General features: G+C 39.2%; 1 long non-coding RNA gene across 1 annotated transcript in view; it reads right to left on the reverse strand.

Annotated features, from left to right (window-relative positions):
- Positions 1-361: 361 nt before the first annotated feature.
- Positions 362-18,658, reverse strand: part of LOC309643898 — a 169,840-nt gene continuing 151,543 nt past the window's right edge. The window contains exon 2 of the long non-coding RNA XR_014254136.1: positions 362-663. This is a non-coding gene — a long non-coding RNA (uncharacterized lncRNA). The remainder of the gene's footprint in view (positions 664-18,658) is intronic.

Below are 18,658 nucleotides of genomic sequence, written 5' to 3' on the forward strand. Positions count from 1 at the left end.
TTGTTTTTTTTTTTTTTTTTTTTTTTTTTTAACATCTTTATTGAAGTATAATTGCCTTACAATGGTGTGTTAGCTTCTGCTTTATAACAAAGTGAATCAGTTATACATATACAATATGTTCCCATTTCTCTTCCCTCTTGCATCTCCCTCCCTCCCACCCTCCCCATCCCATCCCTCTAGATGGTCACAAAGCACCGAGCTGATCTCCCTGTGCTATGCGGCTGCTTCCCACTAGTTATCTATTTTACATTTGGTAGTGTATATATGTCCATGACACTCTCTTACCCTGTCACATCTCACCCCACCCCCTCCCCATATCCTCAAGTCCATTCTCTAGTAGGTCTGTGTCTTTATTCCCGTCTTGCCACTAGGTTCTTCATGGCCTTTTTTTTTTTTTTTTTTTTTCCCTTAGATTCCGTATATATGTGTTAGCATACTGTATTTGTTTTTCTCTTTCTGACTTACTTCACTCTGTATGACAGACTCTAACTCCATCCACCTCATTACAAATACCTCCATTTCATTTCTTTTTATGGCTGAGTAATATTCCATTGTATATATGTGCCACATCTTCTTTATCCATTCATCTGTCGATGGACATTTAGATTGCTTCCATGTCCTGGCTATTGTAAATAGAGCTGCAATGAACATTTTGGTACATGACTCTTTTTGACCTATGGTTTTCTCAGGGTATATGCCCAGTAGTGGGATTGCTGGGTCGTATGGTAGTTCTATTTGTAGTTTTTTAAGGAACCTCCATACTGTTCTCCATAGTGGCTGTATCAATTTACATTCCCACCAACAGTGCAAGAGTGTTCCCTTTCCTCCACACCCTCTCCAGCATTTATTGTTTCTAGATTTTTTGATGATGGCCATTCTGACCGGTGTGAGATGATATCTCATTGTAGTTTTGATTTGCATTTCTCTAATGATTAATGATGTTGAGCATTCTTTCATGTGTCTGTAGGCCATCTGTATATCTTCTTTGGAGAAATGTCTATTTAGGTCTTCGGCCCATTTTTGGATTGGGTTGTTCGTTTTTTTGTTATTGAGCTGCATGAGCTGCTTGTAAATCTTGGAGATTAATCCTTTGTCAGTTGCTTCATTTGCAAATATTTTCTCCCATTCTGATGGTTGTCTTTTGGTCTTGTTTATGGTTTCCTTTGCTGTGCAAAAGCTTTTAAGTTTCATTAGGTCCCATTTGTTTATTTGTGTTTTTATTTCCATTTCTCTGGGAGCTGGGTCAAAAAGAATCTTGCTGTGATGTATGTCATAGAGTGTTCTGCCTATGTTTTCCTCTAAGAGTTTGATAGTGTCTGCCCTTACACTTAGGTCTTTAATCCATTTTGAGTTTATTTTTGTGCATGGTGTCAGGGAGTGTTCTATTTTCATACTTTTACATGTACCTGTCCAATTTTCCCAGCACCACTTATTGAAGAGGCTGTCTTTTCTCCACTGTATATGCTTGCCTCCTTTATCAAAAATAAGGTTCCCATATGTGTGTGGGTTTATCTCTGGGCTTTCTATCCTGTTCCATTGATCTATATTTCTGTTTTTGTGCCAGTACCAAACTGTCTTGATTACTGAAGCTTTGTAATATAGTCTGAAGTCAGGGAGCCTGATTCCCCCAGCTCCATTTTTCGTTCTCAAGATTGCTTTGGCTATTCGGGGTCTTTTGTGTTTCCATACAAATTGTGAAATTTTTTGTTCTAGTTCTGTGAAAAATGCCAGTGGTAGTTTGATAGGGATTGCATTGAATCTGTAGATTGCTTTGGGTAGTAGAGTCATTTTCACAATGTTGATTCTTCCAATCCAGGAACATGGTATATCTCTCCATCTATTTGTATCATCTTTAATTTCTTTAATCAGTGTCTTATAATTTTCTGCATACAGGTCTTTTGTCTCCTTAGGTAGGTTTATTCCTAGATATTTTATTCTTTTTGTTGCAATGGTAAATGGGAGTGTTTTCTTAATTTCACTTTCAGATTTTTCATCATTAGTGTATAGAAATGCAAGAGATTTCTGTGCATTAATTTTGTATCCTGCTACTTTACCAAATTCATTGATTAGCTCTAGGAGTTTTCTGGTAGCATCTTTAGGATTCTCTATGTATAGTATCATGTCATCTGCAAATAGTGACAGCTTTACTTCTTCTTTTCCGATTTGGATTCCTTTTATTTCTTTGTCTTCTCTGATTGCTGTGGCTAACACTTCCAAAACTATGTTGAATAATAGTGGTGAGAGTGGGCAACCTTGTCTTGCTCCTGATCTTAGTGGAAATGGTTTCAGTTTTTCACCATTGAGGACAATGTTGGCTGTGGGTTTGTCATATATGGCCTTTATTATGTTGAGGAAAGTTCCCTCTATGCCTACTTTCTGCAGGGCTTTTATCATAAATGGGTGTTGAATTTTGTCGAAAGCTTTCTCTGCATCTATTGAGATGATCATATGGTTTTTCTCCTTCAGTTTGTTAATATGATGTATCACATTGATTGATTTGCGTATATTGAAGAATCCTTGCATTCCTGGGATAAACCCCACTTGATCATGGTGTATGATCCTTTTAATGTGCTGTTGGATTCTGTTTGCTAGTATTTTGTTGAGGATTTTTGCATCTATGTTCATCAGTGATATTGGCCTGTAGTTTTCTTTCTTTGTGACATCTTTGTCTGGTTTTGGTATCAGGGTGATGGTGGCCTCGTAGAATGAGTTTGGGAGTGTTCCTCCCTCTGCAATATTTTGGAAGAGTTTGAGAAGGATAGGTGTTAGCTCTTCTCTAAATGTTTGATAGAATTCACCTGTGAAGCCATCTGGTCCTGGGCTTTTGTTTGTTGGAAGGTTTTTAATCACAGTTTCGATTTCAGTGCTTGTGATTGGTCTGTTCATATTTTCTATTTCTTCCTGGTTCAGTCTCGGCAGTTTGTGCCTTTCTAAGAATCTGTCCATTTCTTCCAGGTTGTCCATTTTATTGGCATAGAGTTGCTTGTAGTAATCTCTCATGATCTTTTGTATTTCTGCAGTGTCAGTGGTTACTTCTCCTTTTTCATTTCTAATTCTATTGATCTGAGTCTTCTCCCTTTTTCTCTTGATGAGTCTGGCTAATGGTTTATCAATTTTGTTTATCTTCTCAAAGAACCAGCTTTTAGTTTCATTGATTTTTGCTATTGTTTCCTTCATTTCTTTTTCATTTATTTCTGACCTGATCTTTATAATTTCTTTCCTTCTGCTGGCTTTGGGGTTTTTTTGTTCTTCTTTCTCTAATTGCTTTAGGTGCAAGGTTAGGTTGTTTATTCGAGATGTTTCCTGTTTCTTGAGGTAGGCTTGTATTGCTATAAACTTCCCTCTTAGCACTGCTTTTGCTGCGTCCCATAGGTTTTGGGTCGTCGTATCTCCATTGTCATTTGTTTCTAGGTATTTTTTGATTTCCCCTTTGATTTCTTCAGTGATCACTTCGTTATTAAGTAATGTATTGTGTAGCCTCCATGTGTTTGTATTTTTTACAGGTCTTTTCCTGTAATTGATATCTAGTCTCATAGCGTTGTGGTCGGAGAAGATACTTGATACTATTTCAATTTTCTTAAATTTACCAAGGCTTGATTTGTGACCCAAGATATGATCTATCCTGGAGAATGTTCCATGAGCACTTGAGAAAAATGTGTATTCTGTTGTTTTTGGATGGAATGTCCTATAAATATCAATTAAGTCTATCTTGTTTAATGTATCATTTAAAGCTTGTGTTTCCTTATTTATTTTCATTTTGGATGATCTGTCCATTGGTGAGAGTGGGGTGTTAAAGTCCCCTACTATGATTGTGTTGCTGTCGATGTCCCCTTTTATGGCTGTTAGTATTTGCCTTATGTATTGAGGTGCTCCTATGTTGGGTGCATAAATATTTACAATTGTTATACCTTCCTCTTGTATCGATCCCTTGATCATTATATAGTGTCCTTCTTTGTCTCTTGTAATAGTCTTTATTTTAAAGTCTATTTTGTCTGATATGAGAATTGCTACTCCAGCTTTCTTTTGATTTCCATTTGCATGGAATATCTTTTTCCATCCCCTCACTTTCAGTCTATATGTGTCTCTAGGTCTGAAGTGAGTCTCTTGTAGACAGCATATATATGGGTCTTGTTTTTGTATCCATTCAGCCAGCCTGTGTCTTTTGGTGGGAGCATTTAATCCATTTACATTCAAGGTAATTATCGATATGTATGTTCCTATTCCCATTTTCTTAAATGTTTTGGGTTTGTTATTGTAGGTGTTTTCCTTCTCTTGTGTTTCTTGCCTAGAGAAGTTCCTTTAGCATTTGTTGTAAAGCTGGTTTGGTGGTGCTGAACTCTCTCAGCTTTTGCTTGTCTGTAAAGGTTTTAATTTCTCCATCGAATCTGAATGAGATCCTTGCTGGGTAGTGTAATCTTGGTTGCAGGTTTTTCTCCTTCATCACTTTAAGTATATCCTGCCACTCCCTTCTGGCTTGCAGAGTTTCTGCTGAAAGATCAGATGTTAACCTTATGGGGATTCCCTTGTGTGTTATTTGTTTTTTTTCCCTTGCTGCCTTTAATATGTTTTCCTTATATTTAATTTTTGACAGTTTGATTAATATGTGTCTTGGTGTGTTTCTCCTTGGGTTTATCCTGTATGGGACTCTCTGTGCTTCCAGGACTTGATTAACTATTTCCTTTCCCATATTAGGGAAGTTTTCAACTATAATCTCTTCAAATATCTTCTCAGTCCCTTTCTTTTTCTCTTCTTCTTCTGGGACCCCTATAATTCGAATGTTGGCACGTTTAATGTTGTCCCAGAGGTCTCTGAGACTGTCCTCAGTTCTTTTCATTCTTTTTTCTTTATCCTGCTCTGCAGTGGTTATTTCCACCATTTTATCTTCCAGGTCACTTATCCTTTCTTCTGCCTCAGTTATTCTGCTATTGATCCCATCTAGAGTATTTTTAATTTCATTTATTGTGGTTTTCATCATTGCTTGGTTCCTCTTTAGTTCTTCTACGTCCTTGTTAAATGTTTCTTGCATTTTGTCTATTCTATTTCCAAGATTTTGGATCATCCTTACTATCATTATTCTGAATTCTTTTTCAGGTAGACTACCTATTTCCTCTTCATTTGTTAAGTCTGGTATGTTCTGACCCTGCTCCTTCATCTGCTGTGTGTTTTTCTGTCGTCTCATTTTGCTTATCTTACTGTGTTTGGGGTCTCCTTTTCACAGGCTGCAGGTTCGTAGTTCCTGTTGTTTTTGGTATCTGTCCCCAGTGGCTAAGGTTGGTTCAGTGGGTTGTGTAGGCTTCCTGGTGGAGGGAACTAGTGCCTGAGCTCTGGTGGATGAGGTTGGCTCTTGTCTTTCTGGTGGGCACGTCCACGTCTGGTGGTGTATTTTGGGGTGTCTGTGGCCTTATTATGATTTTAGGCAGCCTCTCTGCTAATGGATGGGGCTGTGTTCCTGTCTTGCTAGTTGTTTGGCATAGGGTGTCCAGCACTGTAGCTTGTTGGTCGTTGAGTGAAGCTGGGTCTTGATGTTGAGATGGAGATCTCTGAGAGATTTTTGCCGTTTGGTATTACGTGAAGCTGGGAGGTCTCTTGTGGACCAGTGTCCTGAAGTTGGCTCTCCCACCTCAGAGGCACGGCCCTGATGCCTGGCTGGAGCACCAAGAGCCTTTCGTCCACACGGCTCAGAGTAGAAGGGAGAAAAAATAGAAAGAAAGAAAGAAAGAAAGAAAGAGGCTATAATATAGTGAAGTAAAATAAAGCTATAGTAAAGCAAAGCTATACAGACAAAATCGCACCCAGAAGCATATACATATACACTCACAAATAAAGGAAAAGGGGAAAAATTAATATATCCTGCTCCCAAAGTCCACCTCCTGAATTTGGGATGATTCGTTGTCTATTCAGGTATTCACCAGATGCAGGCACATCAAGTTGTTTGTGGAGTTTTAATCCTCTGCTTCTAAGGTTGCTGGGAGAGATTTCCCCTTATCTTCCCTGTTCGCACAGTTCCTGGGGTTCAGCTTTGGATTTGGACCCGCCTCTGCGTGTAGGTCGCCTGAGGGCGTCTATTCCCCGCACAGACAGGACGGGGTTAAAGGAGCAGCTGCTTCGGGGGCTCTGGCTCACTCAGGCCGCGGGGAGGGAGGTGTACAGAGGAGGCGGGGTGAGCCTGCGGCGGCCGAGGCCGGCGTGACGTTGCACCAGCCTGAGGCGGGCAGTGCGTTCTCCCGGGGAACTTGTCCCCGGATCACGGGACCCTGGCAGTGGCGGGCTGCACAGGCTCCCGGGAGGGGCGATGTGGAGAGTGACTTGTGCTCACACACAGGCTTTTTGGAGGCGGCAGCAGCAGCCCCAGCGTCTCACGCCCGTCTCTGGGGTCCGTGCTGATCGCCGCGGCTCACGCCTTTCTCTGGAGTTCGTTTAGGTGGCACTCTGAATCCCCTCTCCTTGCGCGCCGCGAAACAAAGAGGCAAGAAAAAGTCTCTTGCCTCTTCGGCAGCTGCAGACTTTTTCCCGGACTCCCTACCAGCCAGCTGTGGTGCGCTAACCCCTTCAGGCTGTGTTCACGCCGCCAGCCCCAGTCCTCTCCCTGCGATCCAACCGAAACCGAAACCCGAGCCTCAGCTCCCAGCCCCGCCCGCCCTGGCAGGTGAGCAGACAAGCCTCTCGGGCTGGTGAGTGCTGCTCCGCGCCGAGCCTCTGTGCGGGAGTCTCTCCGTTTTTTTTTCTCTGCGCCCCTGTTGCTGTGGGGTCTGCGGTGATCGCCGCGGCTCGCGCCTTTCTCTGGAGTTCGTTTAGGCGGCGCTCTGAATCCCCTCTCCTTGCGCGCCGCGAAACAAAGAGGCAAGAAAAAGTCCCTTGCCTCTTCGGCAGCTGCAGACTTTTTCCCGGTCTCCCTCCCAGCCAGCTGTTGTGCGCTAATCCCTTCAGGCTGTGTTCACGCTGCCAGCCTCAGTCCTCTCCCTGCGATCCAACCGAAACCGAAACCGGAGCCTCAGCTCCCAGCCCCGCCCGCCCCGGCGGGGGAGCAGACAAGCCTCTCGGGCTGGAGAGTGCTGCTCGGCGCCGAGCCTCTGTGCGGGAATCTCTCCGTTTTTCCCTCTGCGCCCCTGTTGCTGTGGGATCCGCGTTGGTAGCTGCGGCTCGCGCCCGTCTCTGAAGTTCGTTTAGGCGGCGCTCTGAATCCCCTCTCCTCGCGCACCAGGAAACAAAGAGGGAAGAAAAAGTCTCTTGCCTCTTCGGCAGCTGCAGACTTTTTCCCGGACTCCCTCTTGGCTAGCTGTGGTGCACTAACGCCTTCAGGCTGTGTTCACGCCGCCAACCCCAGTCCTCTCCCTGCGATCCGACCGAAGCCCGAGCCTCAGCTCCCAGCCCCGCCCGCCCCGGCGGGTGAGCAGACAAGCCTCTTGGGCTGGAGAGTGCTGGTCGGCGCCGAGCCTCCGTGCGGGAACCTCTCAGCTTTGCCCTCCGCACCCCTGTGGCTGCGCTCTCCTCCGTGGCTCCGAAGCTTCCCCCCTCTGCCACCCGCAGTCTCCGCCCGCTAAGGGGCTTCCTAGTGCGTGGAAATCTTTCCTCCTTCACGGCTCCCTCCCACTAGTGCAGGTGCCGTCCCTATTCTTTTGTCTCTGTTATTTCTTTTTTCTTTTGCCCTACCCAAGTACGGGGGGAGTTTCTTGCCTTTTTGGAGATCGGACGTTTTCTGCCAGCGTTCAGTGGGTATTCTGTGGGAGCAGTTCCACGTGTAGATGTATTTCTACTGTATCTGTGGGAAGGAAGGTGATCTCCGCGTCTTACTCTTCCGCCATCTTCCCGAGGACCCCCTTTCGGAATGTTTTATATGTTATATAAGATTTTTCTATCAGGACACAAATCATAAATCATATGTATGTATATGTATGTCCATATATATGACTTGATGATAAGAAATTCTTCACATCTTCCGAACAGTTCATTTTCCCTTTTTGCTTAGCCCTTGTGAATTTGTCTATTTCCCTTTCTTTTGTTTCTGTTAGTATTTATTTCTCTATTTGTAGCTATATATCTCATGTGTAATTACTGAGGTATACTTCACATACCATGCAGTTTTCTCACTTAAAGTATACAGTTCAGTAGTTTTTAGCATATACTCAGAGTTCTGCAGCCATCATCAGTTAATTTTAGAGGATTTCCTCAACCAAAGCCATGGGTCTTACCCATTCGTGGTCACTTCTCATAGCCCCTCAACCCTCCTAGCCCTAGTCAACTACCAATATATGGTATTTTCTGGCTGTTTTTTTTTTTTTTTTTTCATTTTGCAAAACAACTTCAAGGTACACCCATGTTGTAGAGTGTATCATATAATAATTTTATTATTTGGAAAACTTTTTATTGTCAAATAATATTCCATTTGAAATGGAATGGATATATCATATTTTATCTATCCATTCAATAATCAATGGGCATTTCAGTTCTTTCCACTTATTGGCTGTTATGAATAAAGCTGCTGGGGGCCTTCAAGGACAGGTTATTGTGTGGACATTTGCTCTCATTTCTCTTGGGATGCATGGAGGGTTCTATGGTAACTGTGTTTCACCTTTTGAGGAACTGCCAGATTGTTTTACAAAGTGACTGTACTGTTTTATAGTCCTACCAAAGATGTATGAATGTATGAGTGTTCTGATGTCTCCAAGTTTTGTTAACATTTGTTGTTATCTGTCTTTTTGATTCTGACCACACTGGTGGACATGAAGTTGTATCTCATTGTGGTTTTGATATGCGTTTCCCAGATGACTAATGATATTGAACATATTTTCATGTAGAAAGATGTCTATTCAGATCCTTTGCCCACTTTTAATTGGGTTATTTTTCCCTTTATTATTGAGTTGTAAGAATTCCTTATATATTAGTTTCATATAAGATATATATTGCTTATATTTTCTTTCATTCTGTGGATTGTTTTTTAATTTCTTAATGTTATACTTTGAAGCACAAAAGTTTTCAGTTTTGAGGAAGTTCATTTTATCTATTTTTAGTTTTGTCACTTGTGCTTTTAATATTGTATTTAAGAAATCATTGCTAATTTAGTATCACAAAGATATACACTTGTTTTTTTCTAAGAGCTTTATAGTTTTAGCCCTTACAGTTAAATCTTCATACATTTTTAGTTAATTTTTTGTATAAAGTTTGAGGTGGATATCCAAGAAATGATGATGAGTAGTATATTCAACAAATGATGTTCCAGCCTTTGTTGAATATACTGTATTTTCCCCCATTTAATTGTTTTGGCATCCTTGTCAAAACTGATTGATCAAAAATGTGAGTATTTATTTCTGAACCTTCAATTTTATTGCATTGATTTTCATGTCTATCATTATGCTGGTACTTAATGCCAGTACACACTGTATTAATTACTGTAGCTGTGTAGTAAAATTTGAAATCAGGAAGCATGAGTCCTCTAGCTTTATTCTTCTTTTTAAAGATTGTTTTGGCTATCCTGGGTCCCTTGAATTTCCATATGAATTTAGGATCAGCTTGTCAATTTCTGAAAAAAATGGTAGCTGAGATTATAATAAATGTTGTGTTGAGTGTGTAGATGAATTTGGGGAATATTGACATCTTAATATTAAGTCTGCTGATTCATGGTCATGAGATGTCTTTTATTTATTTAGATCTTTTTCAATTTCTTTCAACATGTTTTACAGTTTTTAGAGTATAGGTTTTGCATTTTTTTAGTTAAATTTCTTTCTAATTATTTATAAATTTTTGATGTTATTGTTTTCTTGGTTTCATTTTTGGATTTTTAATTACTTAATGTATAGAAATACCATCAATTTTGTGCATTTATGTTGTTGAACTTATTAGTTCTAATACTTTGTAATGTGTTTCTTAGGAGTTTATATGTGCACAAGATCATGTCCTCTATAAATAGGAGTGATTTTATTTATTCCTTTCCAGTCAGGATGCCTTTTATTTCAATTTGTCCTGACCAATAATTTCAGTGCAATGTTGAATAGAACTAGTGAAAGGAGACATCCCAGTATAGTTCCTGATATTAGTAGGGAAGTATTCAGTCTTTCACAATTAAGTATGATGGTAGCTAGATTTTTCACTGATTTCCTTCATCAAGTTCAACAAGCTCCCTTCTACTCCTGGTTTGTAAAGTCTCTTTGTTATGAAGAGGTGATGGATTTTGTCATTGCTTTTTCATTTATTAAAATAACCAGGTTTTCTGTATTTTATAATCATATAATTATCACATTATTACATTTTCACATGTTAAAACCAACCTTGCAATAAAGATGTTAAAATTCCCCAAAAAACCAACCTTGCATTCCTGGGATAAATCCCACTTTGTCATTGTGTATAATCTTTATTATATATATATTTTTTGTCACAAGGTTTGGTTTGATATTATTTTGTTGAGGATTTTCACATCTAGAGTAGATAATGTTGTTTTAATTTTATAAATGAGAAAAGTAAGACCTATAGAAGTCCAGCACATATTCCAATTTCACACAGCTAGAAAATGAAAGAGGTAAGATTGAAGTCAGGGATTCTGCCACATTGCAAATTCCATGTTTTTGATCATCATACTTTTAATAAAGACTTTGAGATTCAGTGACATTCTTAACTTCTAAAACTGCAAATTCTGAATCAGAATTAGTATATTCTGTATCTTCATGTCTTTATGAGGATTTATCTTACCTCTAAGAAAGACCATTTTCTCTATTGCTTTCTTTAAAAAAAAGTCATTTTTTTTAAAAAAGCTAATATGCTAAAAAATCAGTCAAGCCTTCTGCCTAACTCTCCATGGATAAAAATTCAAAGACATATAAGAAAAATATCAAATAATTTCTATACTTTAATGAAGAGGACTATACTATGTTGCATTGTAGAGAATTCTTTTGAAATTTTTCAGATTTAATTTCAGGTTCAAATGGAAAATTAATATTTTGAAATGTGTAAGTTCCATAGGAATGACACACTTTAAGTAAGATAGATGTGTCTACATAAAAAAACAGCTTCTTTAATTTACAGACTTCATGTATCTATCTTTTTGGGGCTTAGAATTGTGCCATGGAGTCACTAATCAAAACAGTTTTTTCTTTTGTCATATTAGTGTCATGCATTACATTCCTGGTGGCTGCAATCAGGTCACTGAAGCAATTTCTTTTAGGATTCCTGTAATTTACTGTAAAATTCTAGATCTAATACCTCTTTTCAAATTCACCGATATTTGGCTTTAAGTAAAACTTTTCCATAAAGATTTTGTTTGGCATTATTTCAGTTAGCCAAGCCAGTTTTATATTTTTCTTGAATTTCGTCAGCATCTGGCACAGTTCTGGATATATGTTAATCTGATTAAACTGAAAAACAGATACAAAATTACTTTATAATTCCCAAAACACTATACATGTATGTGATGTCAATAGTGGTGAAAATAGTAGTAGGCACTCAATAAACATGTTAAATTTACATGACTTTGATAATAATTCTCTTTTAGTTTGCCAACTCTTACAATCTAGGAGTCATGTTTGTATACATAACAGATTATATAATTGTTTCTTAATCATTTATTGAAGATCATGATGAATTTTAAAAGAGATTTCTAGATGCCTGTTGACCTGGGATTACCAGGTTACATGCAACAATACATATCAAATTTACATAGAACACCAGGAACAGTGAAGACTAATATTGACAAATCAGATAATTTATGTAGATGTTCTGAAGATAAAAACTGACATTCTATGGACCCTGTTTAGGATACCTTTGAAATAAACTTTTAAGTGAACACATACTAATATTCATGTTGAATATATAGACTTGATGAATTCAAGATAAAGCTCAGTTTACTTAAGGACACATAGAAAGTAAGTATGGAGATAAAACCAAAGCCAGGAGGCCTTCTCCTAAACAAAATGTTCCTTCTGTTCATTCATCTATGAGGAAGGATGGCTCACGAATTTTTCTGACTCACTAGTACAAAGTAGTTCCTTTAGGAAAGGAAGACAGCATACTTTCCATGGCAAACATAAAGTTATTCCATTAGTTAGTGGGGGTTTTTTGGAACAGGTAAATGAAAATCCCAATTTGAATCAACTTAAACATTATCCTCGTAAATAAGAAGCCCAGAAGAGGGATGGCTTAAAGTTGGTTAATTCAACATTACAACCAAGTAATTGAGAGCTCAGTTTCTCTCTACACTTCTGCTCAGTCTTAGGCTGATAGTTTACCACTCATCGTTACAAGAAGACTGTCATCCCAGACATTACGTCCAGACATGACAGCATTCTCTGGAAGAGTAAGAGGGACTCTTCCTTGTGTCTCTCAGTTAGAACAAGGATACAGGTATTTTGAGAAACATCCATCAGACTCTCTCAGATATGATTGGCCAAAAGTGTGTCACATGCTCATGCCTAAACCCATTGCTGGCAAGGGGGGTGAGTGAGAATAATTGGCTTAAATCAAAGAGGAAGTTTTGTACCTAGCAAAATCAGGGTTCTACTCCTAAGAAAGAAGTAAGGAAAGGGTATCTACCTACATGTAGGTAGCTGTCTACCTACATGCATGCAATCCCATGTAGTACGTGTCGTGTATCTCTTTTCCTCAAATAAATACTGATATAATATTTTAAATGTATTTCCTTCTTACCTGGAAGTTTAACTTTGATTTATGACTTTTCTGACCCTTAAAAATATGAGTAATATGAGCCCTTGGGGAAAATAATGTACTTACTAGAACGAACTGGAGCTTTGTAATAAGAGTAGTTTCATTTATGGGCTAGATTCTCAGTTAACAGGTGTGGTTGCTATCCAAACTCCTCTTTTTCACAGGTCACTCCCTGGGACCTCTTCTGATTGCAGCAGTCATTTTCATATTAAGCCTTCATTAAACATGAAATTTCAGCTGTTAGAATTGAACCTTCCTCCTCCTGACAAGATTGCAAAAAGCTTAGCAGAAACCGTTAGGATCAACATGAACAGACTCATGAAATGGGTAATGAGTTCACATGCACAAGGCAGAAAACTTCAAAAATCTGGAGCCCACTGAAAGAGGTTATATTCCCAGAGTGTCATTGTCAGATACAAAAAAGAATCCAAGAGAAAGCTCTAGATCTTCAGAGGGGCCAGGAAATGTCCATCAGAAACTGGTCCTGTCACGGGGGCTGGCCCCCACTGGCCACTCAATGGTGAAGACAGGCCTCTACAGACTAGAGAAGTAGTAGTAGTGTAGGGGACCCCATAAACGAAGCCTTCTTGACCTTCTCCTTAAGCATATCTCAATGTGCTGTCACACCCAAAAGAAACTCAAATTTGACTCTAAAAACTTGAAAAGTAATATATCTTAACTTGTGAAAAATTGACAGAGACAATAACACTTAATAGCATGCAAAGCTTCTTTGAGACTCTCTTCAACACCTCTGTCTTCTCCCACTCTACTTGGCGGCTTCTCCAGTCTCACTCTTCTGGCGACTAAAACCTAAAGAGACCTGTCTGAGCACCTGCTTTTTTCTAAAATCTCACAATCTTCCCACTGTTTCCCTCCTCTCAACTTGCAATTCTCTACTCAGGGTTTCTCAGCTTTAGTACTGTTGACACTTGGGGCCAGATAAGTCTCCTCTGTTAGGGGCTCTCCTGTGCACTGTGGGATGCTTATCAACATCGATGGCCTCCACCCACCTGAAGTCAGTAGCGTCCCCTAGTATGGCCACCAAAAGTGAGGGCAGGCTTTGCAGAATTTCCCCTGGGGGACAAAATTGTCCCTAAGAACCACAGTTCTCGGTAATTCATACCTTCTCCTGGGTTTTTAGATCTACCTTCCCTAACATATCCCATTTGTATTCCCATCTCCCACATCTTCCAAGCAAAAACCAAAAAGAAAAAACCAAAAAGAAAAAAACCAAAACAAAAGCAAAAAAAAACCACCCTTTTCTTTTTTTTAAAGAATCAACATTGATTCACATGTTTTATTTTATCATACATTCTTCTAGGACCAGGTTTATTTTTCCAGTTTTGTAGAAAATAGATGTCCCAGCCACCACTTACTTAACTGTCCAGTCTTTAAGACTAATCAATATGTTCTCTGGAAAGATTAATAAACCTTACGACTAACTCATTTTCTTAAAATTCTTTAAGTCATGGAAATAACTCTCTTTTTCACTCTCAAAAGACAGTATTTCAACAGCAGCCAACACAGTGTTTTAGCAGCCTAAGTTTACCCCCTAAATAAAGCTTTGATTTTATTTTGATAGACCAGTGCTTTTACTATAAAACATTCCTTGAAAGAAGGGAGTGGCATGTAGACATCGATGCAAAACCTGGAATGATTAGGTCATAAACATGTTACCAAACCAAACTTGGGTCCATTCATATATGTGCAATAAAGCCATCTACTGACACCAGGTTTTGATGAAGGAAAGTGCAGAGTTTATTGCAGGGCCAAGCAAGGAGTATGGGCAGCTAATGGTCAAAAGACCTGAACTCCCCATGGCTTTCAAGGAAAGGTTTTTAAAGACAGTGTGAGGGAAGGGGTTGCATGGTGTGTGTTTAGCTCGTGGACATTCTTCTGATTGGCTGGTGATGAGGTAATCGGGAGTCAACATCATCAACCTTCTGGTTTCAACCGGTCTGGGCTCTACTTGCTTGTGGTCAGCATACAGTTAAATTCTTCCACCTGGTGGGGATTTCAGTATCTGCAAAACAGCTCAAGGACATGTCTCAGAATATTATCTATAGCCCTTGAGGAAGAATTAAATGTCCTTGACTTTGTGTAATGGCTAAACTGTTATTATTTTGTCTTGCTTGACTCTTTCCCTTTGTTTCTGCATCTTCTCACTTCTCTGATTAAATTTGTTCTTTGGAACTTGGGGATGGCCTAGGAGGCTAAAATTTTTCTACAAACAAGAGGCAGGCAGAGGAAATGGTGGGGGGGTCTGTCCCAGGAGTGTCCCATAGTGTCCTGCTTGGTTACGAACATGGCACTTATAAAAGATAGCTTATGAGAATAGTCCAAATAATAAGTGGTTACTGTTCTGTCCCCCCTTAACACCCTCAAAAATAAAAAAAGAAAAGAAAACATTTCCTTTAAATAGTCCCCTTAAATGTCTCATCAGAACATATTCTACTTAGAAGGTCATGGATGCGGGTTTATGCTTACTCTTGTCAGATGGACAGGTGGATGGGAATCAAGGTTAGAAGAAAGCCTGAGACTGACACTAGAGGACCAGTGTGTTCAGACACTCAAAACCAGGGGCCAGGGTAAGAACACCAGATGCAAACTGAGAAGTATAGAATCTTACAAATTCGGAAAAATGGAAGCAAAGAGCAAGATAGAATAAACGAAAAAGATTCAGAGCCAGGTTCTGGGGGAAAAAATGTATTGTGTCCATGGCTTACTCTTTTTGATGCTAGTGTAAGGAGTAGGTGCCAGTGGTTCCTTTGGAGAAGACCAGGTGGGAAAAGGCAAAAAAAAAAAAGAAAAGCTAAGAGCAGAAAAAGCAGCAGGGAGAAGGTGCAGACAGGCTGGGCCGGAAATCAAATCAGCAAAAATGCACCAGAGCCTCAATAAGGGGCTTGTTAAGTGTTGTGAGAATATTAGACATTTATACGAATAATCTTTTATACTTTGGGGATGCTTTACACTTAAAAAGTATTATATAGGTATATTATAGGTCATAACTGTTAGTATTAATTTCATTTTAGAAGGAAAAAAAACTTAGACTCATGGGAGTAGAGCAATTTCTGGCCTCCAGAAGATGGAAAGAGCAAATGAATAGTATAAGAAAAAAATTTAAAAATCAAATAAAATATAGAATATCACAAGGCAAGGAATGTTTTAGAGCAATTGCAGAAAAGAAGGGTGGCATCATTTTGAAGAGGGAAATAAGTGTTCCCCAACATCTGGCTTGGAGTATAGGTTTCCTGGAGAAGAAGTAAGCCATGGGTTGACAGCTCATTTAATACTCACAGAACCCCGTGAGATATTATCCTCCTCACCTCACAGTTGAGGAAATTGATGGGATTAAACATGTGACTGACATGATGCAAACGTAAAGTGACTGAGCCAGGGCTCAAATCTTTGTCCTCGTCTCTGTCCTTAACCAGGACTACTCATCTCAAGAGGGTTTCTTGTTTACAAATGTCCTGTATTTCTACATTGCATAAACCCGACTCCTTCAAGTGGCAGTGGAGATATATTTATTAAGCCTATTATTTTAAAAATTCAGTTGAACATGTATAAAAAGTACACGAATCCCAGGTGCACAGTTCAGTGCATAATACCCAAGTGATCACACTCTTGCCCACATTACCAAGGTAAAGAAACAGAACACGATCAGCACCCCATACCCACCTCACACCACCTTTCCCTACAACTTCCCTTCCCGTGGGAGGTAGTCACCATCCTGACATCTAAAGTCATAGAGGAGACAAAACAAATAACTTCTACAAAACAAATCATTAAGTGTCTATTCCTTTCATCTGGCTTCATCTTCTCAACATTCTGTGTGTGAGGTTCATCTATGCTGTTGTTTACATCACTACACTACATAAACCATATTCTGCTTCATGAATATACCTCAATTTATGTATCTACTCTATTTTGGAAGGACACTTGAAGTCAGTTTGGGGCTAAGGCATAGAGTTCTTCTATGACCATTCTTATCCTTTTTATTGGATGAACACTTGTTCCCATTTGATTGGGAAGTGGAACTACGGAGTGTGTATGTGTGCAGTTTCAGGTAGATTCTGCTAGTTTGTCAAAGTGTTTCCAAAGTACATCAGCTGTATTTCATTTATCTTATTGGCTGTTTAGTTTTTCATTATATGATATGCCACAGTACACTTATTTATTCTACTCCTCATGCGTTTTGGTGCCCAGGTACCACCCTTTCTATCACATGTTTATGTATGGAGCTGATCGGCCAGACCTTTTCTAAAACAGCTGCACAACCATCAGCATACACGAGTTTCCAGTTGACCTGCATCCTTACCCACCATCTTGGAGGCGATTTATTTCCCTTTATTGCTATACATCCTCACTGATTGTCTGAAGCAATGTACTGCAGTGGTTATCAGCATAGACTCTGACACTAGAGTGCTTGGGTTGAATCCAAGTTTTGCCACTTACTTAGTTTTTCAATCACTATCAGTTTCTCATATAAAAATGGAAATGATGATAGTAAAAATAAGTCACATAGTTACTGGAGTGGCAAGTTAATAGGTTAGAACACTTCCTGGCACACAGTAAATTATGAGATAGGTATGAAATTAAATTTGCTTGTATTCTTCTGATATTATCTCCATATAAATCTATCTCCATATAAATAGACTACAGAGTAGATGCTCAGTAATGCATGTTTAATGTGATTCCACTGCTATGTCTTAATTTATCAAATTATTTTGTAATTCATAAGGATGTAGCAGTCTTACACCACTATCTCTGTGTCTCTCTGCCAACATGGTTCTAGAATAATTTTATTAAATTAGCAAATATTGATTATATCATATAGTAACATCATCGATTACATTATGTGTTTATTACATTATGTGTTCTCATCTCCTAAAGCTGCTCTACAAAATTACCACAAACTGGGTGGCTTAAAACAACAGAAATATATTGTCTTATAATTCTGGAGGCCAGAAGTCCTAAATCAAAGTGCCAAAGGTGAACTCTCCTTCTGAAACCCATAGAGTCCTTTGCCTCTTCCTGGGTTCTGGTAGTTTGCCGGCAATCTTTGGAGTTCCTCAGTTTGCAGCTGCCTTAACTACAGTCTCACAGGTGTTCTTTCTGTCTGTCTTCTCTTCTTGTAAAGATAACAGTCATATTGGATTCAGGTCCACCCTAGTGACTTCATCTTAACTTGACTACATCTCCAAAGAGTCTATTTCAAAATAAGGTCACATTCACATGTACCAGGGCTAGAAATTTAGCATGTCTTTGTGGGGGACACGATTCAACCGACAACACACAATTATGTAAATATTTCATGGCAATACCAGTAGAAATTTATGCCTATGCTAATTCTTCCATATATTTTTCTTGACTTTTCTTTCAATGATCCACCAGTTGTATCATACTTGTAATACTTTCTATGAAATGATCGGTTATAGCCAATACAGTCATCCTTCCATCCTAATGGGGGATTGGTTCCAGGATGCTCCTGTCACACTAGAATCTATGGATGCTCAAGTTCCTTATATAAAATGGCATAGTAAAGTCAGCCCTCCACATCTGCATGTTCTGGGTCTGTGAATAGGGAAGACCAACTGTAATCAGTGCCTTCATTTCCTGAATACTTCCTTTCCAGAGCTTTCTTATCTCCTTTTCCCATTTGTCCTGGTTTTTGTCTAGACCTACTCCATCACTGACACGCAGAGACTTGGTTCACAGTGCTCCTGTGTTAGTGCCTCCTGCATTCCATACCTAACTTTTCCTTGATTTACTTTCACCTTTCATTGAAATAAATTCCCTGCTATCTTCCAAAGGGAGAACACATGATGGTCAAATTTTTTAAATCCTTGAATTTTTGAAAATTAATTTATTCTATGTATTTCACAGTCACTTGATAGCTTGGCTAGGTATAAAATTCTTTATGGTAATATTTTTTTCCTTCAAAATGTGAAGGTAAGTCTTTGCTATTATCTAACATAGAGGACTTCCTTAACAAGGTACTTCCTTA

This window comes from Balaenoptera physalus, assembly GCF_965194825.1.
Source record: "Balaenoptera physalus genome assembly, chromosome: 15".
Classification (NCBI taxonomy): Eukaryota; Metazoa; Chordata; class Mammalia; order Artiodactyla; family Balaenopteridae; genus Balaenoptera; species Balaenoptera physalus.